Below are 14,610 nucleotides of genomic sequence, written 5' to 3' on the forward strand. Positions count from 1 at the left end.
GGGTTTCCCCGACCCCGAAGATTCCCCGCCCTCCATCTGTTTCAACAGCAACACAATCAACAACAACATCATTCATCATCATCCCCTATCAACAACATCCCCAGATTCATCAACAGATCATAAAAAAAAAAAAAAAATGCAAACAGATCTGAGATCTGTGTCACAGAGAGAGAGAGAGAGAGTGGACTATCGGCGGAAATGGACAACGGAGGAGGCGATGGTGGACGAAGGAGGACGGTCGGCGTCGACGACAGTGGCGATGGACGACGGAGGACGATCGGAGATTCGGAGGCGATGGGTGGCTGTGAGTGCGACGACGGAGGAGGACGATCGGAAGAGGAGAACGAGGAGGAGGAGGCGACGGTAGAGGATCGGCTCTCTCTCCCTCCCTCAGGCGGCAGAGGACCCTCCCTCCCTCTCTCCATTTTTCTCAGGCCAACAGCCTCCCTCCCTCTTTCTCAATTTTTCTGCCAACAGGAGCAAAGTGATTGTGTGAGCAACATAAAGACACTCATATATTATATATATATATATATACGGGGGTAAAGTAGTAATTTTATTTCGGGGAGAATCGGGGCGGGGGGTCGGGCGGGGATCGGGGCCGGGGACGGGGACGGGGCTGGGAAACGTATCCCCGTCCCCGACCCGAAAGTCATCGGGGATTCATTTTTAATTACCATTCCCGACCCGTGGGAGTATTTTTCGTGGAAAAACCGCTCAAATCGGGGTCGGGGATCCCCGTCGGGTCGGTTTCAAATTGCCATCCCTAACTTCTAGTGCTAGTCTCTCTCCTTTTTTTTTTTTTCTGTGGGTTTCACTCTCACGTTCCTTGCACAGGCGCACATACATACATATATACATATGAAAAAGTATTTCGTTGCCCATGAGTATCACATTGTCATATCCTTAATTAATTATAAATTATTATATCACTTAATGTTCGTCAATCACCTAGTATAAAATTATAAGCTCTGCCTTCTCCACAATCAAAACGCACTTGAGATATTATGCGATCATATTTAAGACTATCAAATAACTTTTCATATATATATATATATATATACCTATCCTAATTTGATAAGGGAAAGGAAAATGGTTTAGGAACAAAAATTTTATGAGTTTATCACTAGCATAATATCATAATGTGACTTTTGTAATTAAATAATACATCAATTATGAGTGTTTGAGATTGACTTTTTGTTAATTTTAGTTTTGTTTTTAATAATTTTTTAAAAAATATTTACACATTTAGGTTTTATTTGACCAAACAAACCTGAAAAGAAAAAAATTTAAGAAATTAAGAAAAAAATTCCTGAAGACAAAAAGACAATTAAAAAATGTTGATTTTTTTAGCTTTTTGGTTGACCTCTTTTTTAGATTTTCTTTAAAAAATCAAGATTGAAAAGTTTTAAACAAAATGTAATGAGTTTAAGTTCAAGGGAAAGATAGCTAAAGTTGGCATGAACTTTACCAACAAACTATTTGGAAAAGTACTCAATAAACTACATTAATGCAACATTTTTTTTCTTTTTTTGGGTGTGATTAGCACATTAATTTTTGTTCCTTTCTTTTTTAATTTTTGCTAATTTCATTAACAATAGATAAACAAAAAAGTAACATTACAATTTGATTTAAATTATAAAAGATTGACTGTCACAATTAAAAGTGAAGAGTCTAAAATAATGTTATGATAAAAATATATGAATACTAAGTGTAATTAACCTTTTTTTTTAATTAATAAAATATACAAGCCCCTCAAAGTGGTTAATTAATGGAAAGTAATCCCACTTGTAACATGTCGATCGGCGTCAAGAGTCAAGATGATTGCAGTGGCATATGTGGGCATTTCAACCAACAGATGATCGTCATTGCGATATGATATGAGCATCTAACTGCATACATAAGAATCCATTTATCAATCACCTTTATGACGATGCTTACAGTTGGTTTTTTTTATTTATTTTTTATTTTTTTACAGATAATCTATATATATAAGGAAAAAGATCTTTTTAAGAATAATGATTGTCCCAAACTAATTTTGTTAATTTGTTAATTTTTAAAAAAATAAAAAATAAATAAATAATCTATTGGTTAGTTCCTTAAGTCAAAAATCCAAAAACACAAAAAAAAAAAAATGGGTATTTTTTTTAAGGTCCTTGATATTATGATTTTATAGTATAAAGGACATCAAATATTTTCATGATGTCTAAGGTCCCTCAACATCAATCCAGAGAAAATTGGTCCAGAGAAATTTCAATCCAGAGAAAATTGATCCAGAGAAATTTCATCCAAAGAAATTCTGAATTTCTCTGGATTCAACCCAGAGAAAATTCAAATTTCTCTGAAAATTGTGAATATATATATATATATATATAACTATGATTGCCAAGGTGTGAAACATTAGAATTGCTCTAAAGCAAAGTGACCATTCATTGACCAGTGACCATGTGTTTAGCAGTATCACAATCATACTCCCAGCAAAAGTGACAGTATTGAACACCAAGAAATAGAAGATTTTTGGTAATCGATGAGAAGCCGATATAAGATCTTTAAAGCTTATTGTTGCCAACTCAACACCACGGTTTTCCCCGTGGATAAATATTTGTCAAACTGAACAGACATGAGTAGGTAGCCCCGGCTAAGAAGATGAAGACGACCAACAACACAGATTTGGTCATTGAGGAGAGAGATAAGACCATCATTTCTATCAAACTTACATCAATAACTTGCCTTGAAAGAAACCGGTCAAAATTGAATCCAGAGAAATTTGAATTTTCTCTGGGTTAAATCAAGAGGAAATTCAAATTTCTCTAGACAATCATACTCCCGGCAAACTGAACAGACATGTGTAGGTAGCCCCGGCTAAGAAGATGAAGATGGCCAACAACACAGATTTGGTCATTGAAGAGAGAGATAAGACCATCATTTCTTTGAACTTGGGTGATTTTGGGATTGGAGGTGGTGGTGGTTGGGGATGATGATGTGTTTGGATTTCAAAACTTTGTAGTGCATATCCTTCTTTGGCTCCAGCTTGAAGAAGTAGTTGACTAATATCATTGTCAATACTATCAGAGAAATTTTGGTTAAGGAGGTCTAAGGTTGTGAAACCTTTTTTGCAGGTGATGGTCTTGTCCTCCGCCGACTTCTTCTTGCAGATCATGCAAATGGCGTCTCCATCGCAGGGGAGGTTGCTAGAGTGCGCCATTGGAGAAGGAAAGGCAGGCCGGGTCGCAGATCCGGGCGGCGCGGAGGTCTGCCACGGTGGCAAAGCGGAGGGAGGAGTCGGAGGAGAAGGTGTTGAGGAAGAAGCTCAAATCGCAGAGCTGTTACAGTATTTCAGAAACAGAGTGATGATGATTACGTTTCCGATCACACCACCGATTCAAGCTCAAGACAACGTGGATGGAGAGAGGATGGGGTGAGGGACCTTAAACTACAAAAGAACAGATTGTGGACCTAATTCATTACTAAAAGTTGGATAGGGACCTTAGACCGATTTTCCCAAAAAAAAAAATGTTCTAATTATCTGCAATTTTGAATTTTAAAATTCAAAATAATATGATAAAGTCACCTTCACTCTTTACAAAAATAATATTGATCAAAACAATTCATATAAAAAAAATAAAGACACTAATTATCTATAATTTTGAATTTCAAAATTCAAAATAATATTGTAAACCACCTTCATGAAAATAATATAAATTTAAAATTTTAAAAACTCAATCAAATGCCGTTTGGTAACACTTACGTTTTCAGTTTTCTGTTTATATTTACAAAAATTTTAAAAACTCAAATAAAAACTTGTTTGGTAAATTTTTGATTTATAAATCAGTGATATCAATTTATAAATTTGGCCAAAAAATGTAAACTCAAAAAATGTGTTTCCGTTTTGAGTTTTTTTTTTTTTTTACCACCCAACACTAGTCACCACCCGCCACCATTTTCTACCACCGTCTTCTGCCACCACCACTCACTACCCACCTGCCATCCACCCGCCACCACTCGTCACCACCACTCACGACCCACCACCCGCCACCACCAGCCACTTGCCACCCACCCACCACTACCACCAACACCACCCACCAGCCACCCACCTGCCACCAACACCACCACCACCACCCACCACCCACCACCGTCACCCACGCACCTACCACCACCACCACCCGCCACCTACCCGCCACCGTCACCCACCCACCCACCCACCATCACCACCTGCCACCCACCTGCCACCACCACCCACCACCCGCCATCCGCCACCCACCTACCACCACCACCCGTCACCGTCACCCACCCACCTGCCACCACCACCCACCACCGTCACCAACCCACCCACCCACCCACCCACCACCACTACCACCCGCCACCTACCCGCCACCGTCACCCACCCACCCACCCACCATCACCACCCGCCACCCACCTGCCACCACCACCCGCCATCCGCCACCCACCTGTCACCACCACCTGCCACCGTCACCCACCCACCAGCCATCAGCCACCCACCTGCCACCACCACCCGCCATTCGCCTGCCACCGCCACCCACCACCCGCCGCCACCACCACCACCACCCACTCGCTACCACCCACCACCCGCCATCCACTCACCACCACTACCACCCACCCGCCACCACCCACCACCACCCGCTACCCACCACCCACCGTCACCACTTTCCACCACCGTCTTCCGCTGCCACTTGCCACCACTTGTCATTTCTCACTCTTTTTTTATTTTTAAATTTTTTTTAAACATTTTATCAATTACCAAACGCGTTTGTAGATTATGTTTTTCTAAAAATAAATAAAAAATAAACAAAAATCAGTTTATAAAATTTTTGTAAATATAAACTAAAAACGTAAACGTTACCAAATAGACAACAATTCTCTCTTTAAAATACTCAATATTTGATATTTTTTCCAGCTCAGCCAACTCCTCCCCAAATGTAATGATGCAATGGTTATTCTCTCTCCTTGCCAATAGTCCAAAACTTATTTCAAGTTTGTTTGTTTGTGTGTGATTTTTTTTTTTTTTTTGTGTAAATTTATATTTTCGTGTAAGTATTTTTTTCTCTCTATATGACTTTTTTTTTTCCAATGTATTCATTTTTCAACTAAATTGATAATAAATATATATATGTTAACTATCTTTATTTTGAGAGTTGATTTGAATTTTTTTTTTTTGTGGATGTTTGTGTATTTTTTATATTGTTGTTATTATTTCTTTTGATATATATGAATTGATAATATATTTATGATATATATATATATATATATAGAATAAGGCATCTTACATTGTTCTTTATGATTTGGCCATTTTTAAAATTTCTTAAACAAAATTTTCAAATTTTTTATTTGTAAAAAATTAAAAACATTTAAAAACTTGCCCATCAACAAATAAAATTTTAAATAATGAACACTATTTCATAATTTATGGATTTAAAAAAAAAATTCAGCACCCATATATGGAATAAGAAAACCTAAAAACACACATTTTTTTATTTTTTATTTTTAACTCTTTAAAACTCTAACGGTACCTTTTTATTTCCACAATATTGTCTTTTTATATTTACAAAGATAAAAAAACTAGACCGGAGTTGTATATGGTTAGTAGAGGTGATGAGCATGGCAACAACAAGAGTGATGATGAGCTCGGCCAAAGCATTGTTTGGGTGGATTTTGAAAAGGTAAATATTAAAAAAATAGTAGATAGTTTGGGTAATGAATTAATTTAGAAAACTAATGTGTGGTTGAGATTAAGTGTGAATTTTACCATATAAAAATAGAATATGGATCATATATTATTTTTTATATATAATTTTGGGTACTTTTGTATAACTATAAAAAATTATTGTGATCACATGTTACTTATCATTTGATCTATTATTGTTGTATTATCGTAATGAATTTTATTATTAATGTCTATTATCAATGCAGTAGTGAAATGTTACATGATAAATAAAAATATGTTTTGTTATTATTATTATTGATAATATAATTCTTTATTTACCTTTTTATAGTGTTCAAAAAATTAATTTATGTTTATTGTTAGTTTTTATAGATGAGAAGTCAAAAATAAATTTTAACCAATTTTATATGTATAAGGAAAAAGGTCTTTTTAAGAATAATGATTGTGGAAGCTCCAAGCTCTCAAACTAATTGTGTTAATTTGTTAATTTTTAAAGAAATAAAAAAAAAAATCTATTGGTTAGTTCCTTAAGTCAAAAATCTAAAAACAAAAAAAGTTGTAATTATCTACAAATTTGAATTTTAAAAATTTAAAACAATATGATAAGTTACCCTCACTCTTGTCAAAAATAATGTTGATCAAAACAATTCAAATAAAAAAAAAATAAAGACAATAATTATCTATGATTTTGAATTTCAAAATTCAAAATAATATGGTAAGCCACCTTCATCCCACTCTCACTTTTTCTGAAACTAATATAAATCTAAAATTTAAAAAACCCAATCAAATTAAAAATTTAATACATTTCTCTCTTTAAAATACTCAATATTTGATCTTTTTTTTAGCCCGGCCAACTCCTCCCCAAATGTAATGATGCAATGGTTATTCTCTCTCTTTTTCAATAGTCCAAACTTATTTCAAGTTTGTTTGTTTGTGATTTTTTTTTTTTTTTGTAAATTTATATTTTCGTGTGAGTATTCTTTTTTCTTTTTTTTTTCCTTTTTTCTATATGATTTTTTTTCCAATGTATTTTTTTCCAACTAAATTGATAATAAATATATATCTATCAACTATCTTTGTTTTGGGAGTTGATTTGAAGGTTTTTTTTTTTTGGTGGATGTTTGTGTATATTTTATATTGTTATTATTATTTCTTTTGATATATGTGAATTGATAATATAGTTATGAGTTTTTTTTTTCTTTTTTTTTTTTATAAAATAAGTCGTCTTATATTGTTCTTTATGATTTGGCTATTTTTTAAATTTTTTGAACAAAATTTTCAAATTTTTTATTTGTAAAAAATTAAAAACATTTAATTGACTTGCCCATCAATAAATAAAATTTTAAAATGAACACTATTTCATAATTTATGGATTTAAAAAAAAAATTAACACCCATATATGGAATAAGAAAACCTAAAATCACACATTTTTTTATTTTTCATTTTTAACACTTTAAAACTCTAACGGTACCTTTTTATTTTCACAACATTATCTTTTTATATTTACAAAGATCAAAAAAAAAAAAAAACCTAGATGGGGGTTGCATAATGGTTAGTGGAGGTGGTGAATATAGAGATCCCGGGTTTATCCTTGTTGTACAAGTGATCCGGACATGTGTCCGTGGATGTTGGTAGTTGTTTATTATTTTGTTTACATCCTTTTTACTTCGTAATTGAGTTATAGGATGTGTTGGGCAGGTTTGTTACAGGTTGGTTGAGTTTAGAAACCAAAACTAGTTGCCCAGGTTTTGGCCTGTACGCTCGAGCGGGGGTTTTGGCGCTCGAGCGGAGATTACACCCATTCAGTATTTTCCTGTGCAGCGTTGTACGCTCGAGCGTGGTATTGGCCGCTCGAGCAGGGTTGTCTGAGTGCCGCTCGAGCGTAGAGTTGGAAGCTCGAGCGGAGGCCTGGTTCTGTATAAATGCTGGGAGAGTGCATTTGGACGCTCGAGCGGGAGTCTGTGAGTGACGCTCGAGCGGGGTGTTTTACGCTCGAGCGGGCGACTGGGTTTAAGTCCCGAAATTGTGACTTTTCAAATCACTTTTTACTTTCTCTTCTCTCTCTTACTTTTCCAAAATCACCATTGTTGAGCCGCTCACTCTAGACTCTACCTTCTCTCTAGGTTTTGATCTAGTAGGAGTGATTTGCTCACCTTTGGCCTTTACAAAAAAGTTGTTGATCGTCGAGGGCTTCATTTTAATCTGAAAATCTCGGGTTTTGGAGCACGTTGGGTTTTGTCGTCTTCTCCCTTGGAACTCCGAATTTGAGGTAGGGATATCCTACTCCTCTCTATGGATTTTGTCTTTAAATTTTGGTATTTTGAGATGTTGGGCTTGGTTTGGTAAATTTGTGAAAGTTTGGGGCTTTTGCGTAATTTTACAAAAGTTGGGGTTTTATTCATAATAAACCTGGATGCATGTTTGGCATAGAGAAATTGAATGAATGTTAAATCATTGATGAAAATGGGACCTAAGGGTTGAAATGGTAATTATGGATAATGACCTAATTACATTATTGATTAATTGGGATAATTAATGGCGAGAAGTGAGGGAATGAAATGTTGATTGAATATCCATTTGTGCATTTATATTCTGTTTAGAAATAACTGCTTTGGGCTATCGGTGGAGGATAGTCGTGATTGTTGTAGACAATGCATGATGATTAGGCAAACTGAAACTAATCAATGAAGTATGTCATGGAACTTGAGGGTTGATAGAATACATTAACTGTATGTATTGGGTGATTGTATATAGAACCATTGTGTTTGTATACGTTATGTGTAGAGGAGGAGAAAGGGGATGTACTCCGCGGTTTAGGGGAAGATAGGGGATGTACCTCTAAACCGGATAGTGTTGGGAGAAGATAGGGGATGAACTCCGTAGATACAGCTCATATGCTTGTCTAGAGAAGTGAAGATAGAGCTTATATGCTTATCTTTGTGAAGTGTGGATATAGCTTACATGCTTATCTGTGGATATTGTGGTTATACATATCTGTATAGAATGTGGATATGGCTCATATGCTTATCTGTGAATGTGGATAATGTTTTTATACATATCTGTTGAAATGATGATAGTGCTAGCATGCTTATCTGTTGAAAAAGGGAAAATGAAAGGTAACTTGGACTCGTAAGTTGTATGACATAAATGTGTAATTTATGTGAATGTATCTGTGTTAGCCATCTATCAATTGCTAATCTTTTAGTCATTGTTCATGGTTGGTTTAGTGTATTTCTACTGGGCTGTGGCTCACCCTATATGGGAATATCATTTTCAGGTGCAGGAAGCATGCCACCTCCAAGGACATAGCTTGGGAGGCTAAGACGGACATAATGGTGTCGTTTTACTTTTTGATGTATTACATGTAAATACAAGCCAAGGGCTTAATGTGTATGAGTTAGTACTCTTTTGGTTGTAACCAAGTGTTAACTTGGAAAGCTGTAAGCCTGTAGGGCATTTGCTTTTGTTGTTAACATGTAATACTTTTTATAACGAAACTCTGAGAAATGAAAGAATGTGGAACTTTTGAATATCAATGCCTGTCTTATTTGTAGGGTTTAATGTTCTTATTTTGAGGGCGTTACAACTTGGTATCAGAGCGTACCGGGTTCGAATACTTTGGGTACGTGGGAAGTGATTAGTATCACAATGGGTTTGTCTCGCTTGATAGAGATTTAGATGTAGTATCATATGCTATGTGCTTAATTAATAACATGCTTATGTGACTATGTGGGTATGGGATTTAATTTCTAGGATGTTGATTGGATCCTTGAGTTTCTGGGAGTCTTGTTGGAAAAGCACTTGATCAATGCTATTTCTAACCGGAACTCTAGTAACGCCTTGGGACTATCATTATCCGGGAATGAAATTCGTAAGTGCTTATGTGTTTATGTGCTTATGTGGAGTGAATTACAGTTGTCCATGTATTAGGACGTGAGTGTTTAGTTTCGGCACATTTGTGAATGTGCTAACGTTCTGTGTTGCCTTTATTAGGATGTCAGGACGAGGAAGAGGAGCTAGGCGTGGTAGACCTGCGAGGCAGGAAGTACCGTTACCGGGTGAGATTCCGGCAGTGCAGGAGGGAGTTGGGCAGGCCAATGTGGCTGAGCCAGTAGGTCAGCAGGCTATGGGTGCCTTGGCCAGAGAGATAGCAGGAGCTTTGGGTATTCTTAGAGCTGGGAATCAGGCCGCTGAAGCAGGGCCTTCTTTCTTGAAGAGGGAGTTCTTTCGGTCTAATCCGGATGAGTTTATCGGGGATCCGAAGGAGCCACTGAAGGCTGATGAGTGGCTAGAGCAAATGAGTAAGACGTTCGAGATGCTTGGCATCGAGGACGGAGCACTGAAAGTGACCTTGGCATCCTTCCAACTGAAGGGAGATGCGGGTCAATGGTGGAAGTACGAGAAGGCTCGTGTTGGTGGTACTTGGGAGGCATTTGTGAATGCTTTTCAGGAGAGGTTTTTGTCTGCAGCAGCTAGGGAGAAGCTGAGGGATCAGTTCAGCTAGCTTAATCAACAGGGCTTGTCAGTGGCCGAGTTTGAGGCTACTTTTACCAGTCTGTCCAGGTTTGCACCTGAACTGGTGGCGTCTGAGGAACACCGTTGCTATGAGTTTGAGCGGAAGTTGAGGCGGGGCCTCAAGTTGAGAGTTGGTGGGTCATATATCCGAGAGTATAGACACCTGGTAGATGCTGCAGCTCACATGGAGCTTATGATGCAGGAGGAGGATGAGGGGCAGAGAGGCTCCAAGAGGAGCCAGGATAGTCAAAGTGATGGCAGGAGGCAGAGGGATTCTAACCCTCAGCAGTCGCAGGATGGTGTTGCTAGATCGACCTTCCCAGTGCCGAGTGTAGGCTCCGGGAGAGGTGGTCAGGGGGAATTCACTTGTTACAAGTGTGGCCAGCTGGGTCACAAGGTTTCAGTTTGCCCGCAGAAGGGTGGGGGTCAGAAAGCTGCTTCTTCTTCAGCTAGACCGCAGAGTCAGAGTTTGGGCAGAGGGCAGCCCTTGACTTGTTATCAGTGTGGACAGCCTGGGCACCTGAAGAGGTTTTGCCCGCAGTTGAGTGCCACTTCGGGAGCGTCTGGTTCTAGGCAGACGCAGGGTTTTCAGCCAGCTCAGTCTGTGCAGGCCTCAAGGGCCAATCCGGGAGCTTCGTCATCCCAGTCTGTGCAACAGTCTTTTGTTCCGAGAGGTGAGCAGGTAGACCATGGGCCTACGGGGCGCATGTATGCTGTTACCGCGCAGGATTTAGTGCCAGCTCCATCAGTAGTGAGAGGTACTTTTCTGTTTTGCAACTCGGTTACTAATGTGTTAATAGACACGGGTGCATCTCATTCTTTTGTATCTGCTGCATTTGCATTGGTTTTTGAATTGGAGTTAGCACAGTTAGCATCTCCTATTTTTGTGGTATCACCTTTGGGTGGTGAGTTGATCCTGAAACAGGGTGTTAGAGGATGTGATATAGAGGTCGCCGACTATAGGCTTCCTTTTCCGTTTGTTGTCATGCCCATGAAGGGTTTTGATGTTATTTTGGGTATGGACTGGTTATCGTCATACCGGGCTGTTATTGATTGCTACCGCCAGAGGGTCACGTTATGTACCTTGAGCGGGGAGTGGTTCCATTTCTTGGGAGACCGGGTTGGTAGTGTTTTGCCACCGGGGTATGATTCGCGAGGGCGAGGTGAGCTTAGTAGTCTACTTGCCAACTTTGAGAGTGGTGAGAGTGGTGAGACCCAGCTTGTGTTGCCGAGGGTGGTTTGTGAGTATTCGGATGTCTTTCCCGAAGATCTTGTTAGTTTGCCACCTCACCGAGAGATAGAGTTCTCTATTGATTTAGTGCCTGGTACGGCGCCGATTTCTATGGCACCTTACCGTTTTGCTCCAGCAGAGTTGGTTGAGTTGAAAGTTCAGCTCCAGGAATTGCTCGATAAGGGTTTTGTTCGCCCTAGTGTTTCGCCGTGGGGAGCACCGGCCCTCTTTGTTAAAAAGAAAGATGGTGCCTTGAGATTGTGTATTGACTATCGGAAGTTGAATCGGGCTACGGTTAAGAATAAGTATCCTATGCCCCGTATAGATGATTTGTTTGACCAGTTGAAGGGTTCCCGTTGTTTCTCAAAGATAGACTTGAGATCGGGTTACCACCAGTTGAGGGTCAGGGAAGAGGATATTCCGAAGACGGCATTCCGTACGCGGTATGGCCATTACGAGTTTCTGGTGATGCCATTTGGGCTTACCAATGCACCGGCAGTCTTTATGGACTTGATGAACCAGATTTTCCTGGAGTTCTTAGACCGATTTGTGGTTGTCTTTGTGGACGACATTCTTATCTATTCACCTTCAGAGGAGGAGCACGAGGCACACTTGAGAATGGTGCTTGAGTTGCTTAGAGCCCATAGGCTGTATCCCAAGTTTGGGAAGTGTGAGTTCTGGCTGAGGGAAGTCAAATTCTTAGGCCACGTGGTATCCGGGGAAGGAGTGTCTGTTGATACATCCAAGGTTGAGGCAGTGCAAGATTGGGCACAGCCTAAGAGTGTGTTTGAGATCCGCAGTTTTCTGGGATTAGCTGGGTATTACCGTCGGTTTGTGAAAGATTTCTCCAGGTTAGCGTCACCGTTGACTAGACTGACTCGAAAGGGAGTCAAGTTTGTGTGGAGTGAGACTTGTGAAAAGTCGTTCCAAGAGTTGAAAGTTAGATTGACCACCGCTCCGGTGTTGATTATTCCGGAGAGAGGGTTGGGTTATGCGGTTTATTGTGATGCCTCACGAGAGGGTTTGGGTTGTGTGTTAATGCAAGAAGGGAATGTGGTAGCTTATGGCTCATGTCAGTTGAAAATACACGAGAAGAATTACCCCACACACGACCTAGAGTTAGCAGCAGTGATCTTTGCCTTGAAAATCTGGAGGCACTACCTTTATGGTGAGAAGTTCGAGGTGTTCTCAGACCACAAGAGTTTGAAGTATCTGTTTACACAGAGAGACTTGAATTTGAGGCAGAGGAGATGGATGGAGTTCATCGAGGATTATGATTTTGAGTTGCACTATCATCCGGGAAAGGCTAATGTTGTGGCCGATGCCCTTAGTAGGAAATCCATTAGTGATGTAGCTTGTATAGCCATCCGGGAATGGGAGATGTTGGGAGCACTTGGCGAGTTTGATTTGCTACTGGGCGAATCTGTTGGGGCTGCGGCCCTGTTTTCTGTTGTTGCGCAGCCTACACTTGTGATTAGAGTGTTAGAGGCACAGAGAGGTGACCTTGAGGTAGAATCTCTCCGAGAGAAGATCTCCAGTGGGAAAGTTGAGAAGGGTTTGACGGTGTATCCCGACCTGAGTGTGAGATACCGAGACCGTTTGTTTGTACCGGAGTCTTGCCGAGAGGAAGTACTCCGAGAGTTTCATCATTCGCGCCTTGCGGTGCATCCGGGAGGTACTAAAATGTATCAGGATTTGGGTCGCCAGTTTTGGTGGCGGGGTATGAAGAGAGATGTGGCTGTTTTCGTATCGAAGTGCCTTACTTGCCAGCAAGTGAAGGCCGAGCATCAGAGGCCAGCGGGTTTGTTGCAACCCTTGCCTATTGCCAAGTGGAAATGGGAGCATGTCATTATGGACTTCGTTGTAGGTCTTCCGAGGACTCAGCGGGGTAGTGATGCTATTTGGGTGGTTGTAGACCGGTTGACTAAGTCGGCGCACTTTATTCCTATGCGCGTGAGAGATTCGGTAGATCATCTTGCCGATTTGTATATTCGGGACGTAATGAGATTACACGGGGTCCCAGTGACGATCGTCTCAGATAGAGATCCTCATTTTACTGCTAGGTTGTGGCAGAGTTTGCAGAGTGCCCTGGGCACTAAGTTGACCTTTAGTACGGCCTATCATCCTCAGACTGACGGGCAGTCCGAGCATACTATTCAGATCCTCGAGGATATGCTTCGGGGTTGTGTCCTTGATTTCAGTGGGACGTGGGAGAGGCACCTACCTTTGGTAGAGTTTGCCTACAACAACAGCTTTCAGTCTAGCATCGGTATGGCACCGTTTGAGGCCTTGTATGGCCGACCATGTAGGTCTCCAGTTTGTTGGGCCGAGGTAGGTGATGCACCTTTGTTGGGTCCGGAGTTGGTTAGGGAGACGACGGAGAAAGTTGAGCTTATCCGTAGGAGGCTTGTTACAGCCCAGAGTCGACAAAAGAGTTATGCCGACCGTAGGAGGAGGCCTTTGGCGTTTGATGTAGGTGATCATGTCTTTCTGAAGATATCACCTAGGCGAGGCTTGATGAGGTTTGGGAAGAGTGGGAAGTTATCCCCTCGGTTTGTTGGTCCTTTTGAGATTCTTGAGAGGATTGATGAGGTTGCTTATCGGTTAGCCTTACCGCCGCAGTTGTCCGGAGTGCATGACGTGTTTCATGTGAGTATACTTCGGAAGTATGAGCCAGATCCATCACATGTGTTGGATTGGACCGATTTAGAGGTAGATGAGGATGCCTCGTATGAGGAGAGACCGGTTCGGGTCTTGGATAGGCGGGATCAGGTCCTGCGTGGCAAGACCATTCCTTTAGTGAAAGTCTTGTGGAAACATCACGAAGTGGAGGAAGCCACTTGGGAACGTGAGTTGGAAGTCCGAGAGAAATATCCGGACTTGTTTGTTGATATGTAATCTTGTATTTAAATTTTGAGCTATTGTTGAACTTAAGAGCTTTTATATATGTCTTAAGTTGTGAAACATTGAAAATGTTTGGTTTATTGGAAGTATGTTTTGGGAACTTGCCTCATATGGGAGTTGAATGTAACATTGTATATGTTGAATATATTGTTGAAATTGGAAAGATAATGCATAATGTTGATGCATGTTGAAAGTACATATGTTGTTTACATATTGTGATATGTCTCTTGTTAAAGGGATGGGATGACCGATAATGGGTCGAATTGTTGAATGTTAAAGT

Source organism: Camellia sinensis, chromosome 3 (genome assembly GCF_055761805.1).
Source record: "Camellia sinensis isolate YWXY chromosome 3, ASM5576180v1, whole genome shotgun sequence".
NCBI classification, from domain to species: domain Eukaryota; kingdom Viridiplantae; phylum Streptophyta; class Magnoliopsida; order Ericales; family Theaceae; genus Camellia; species Camellia sinensis.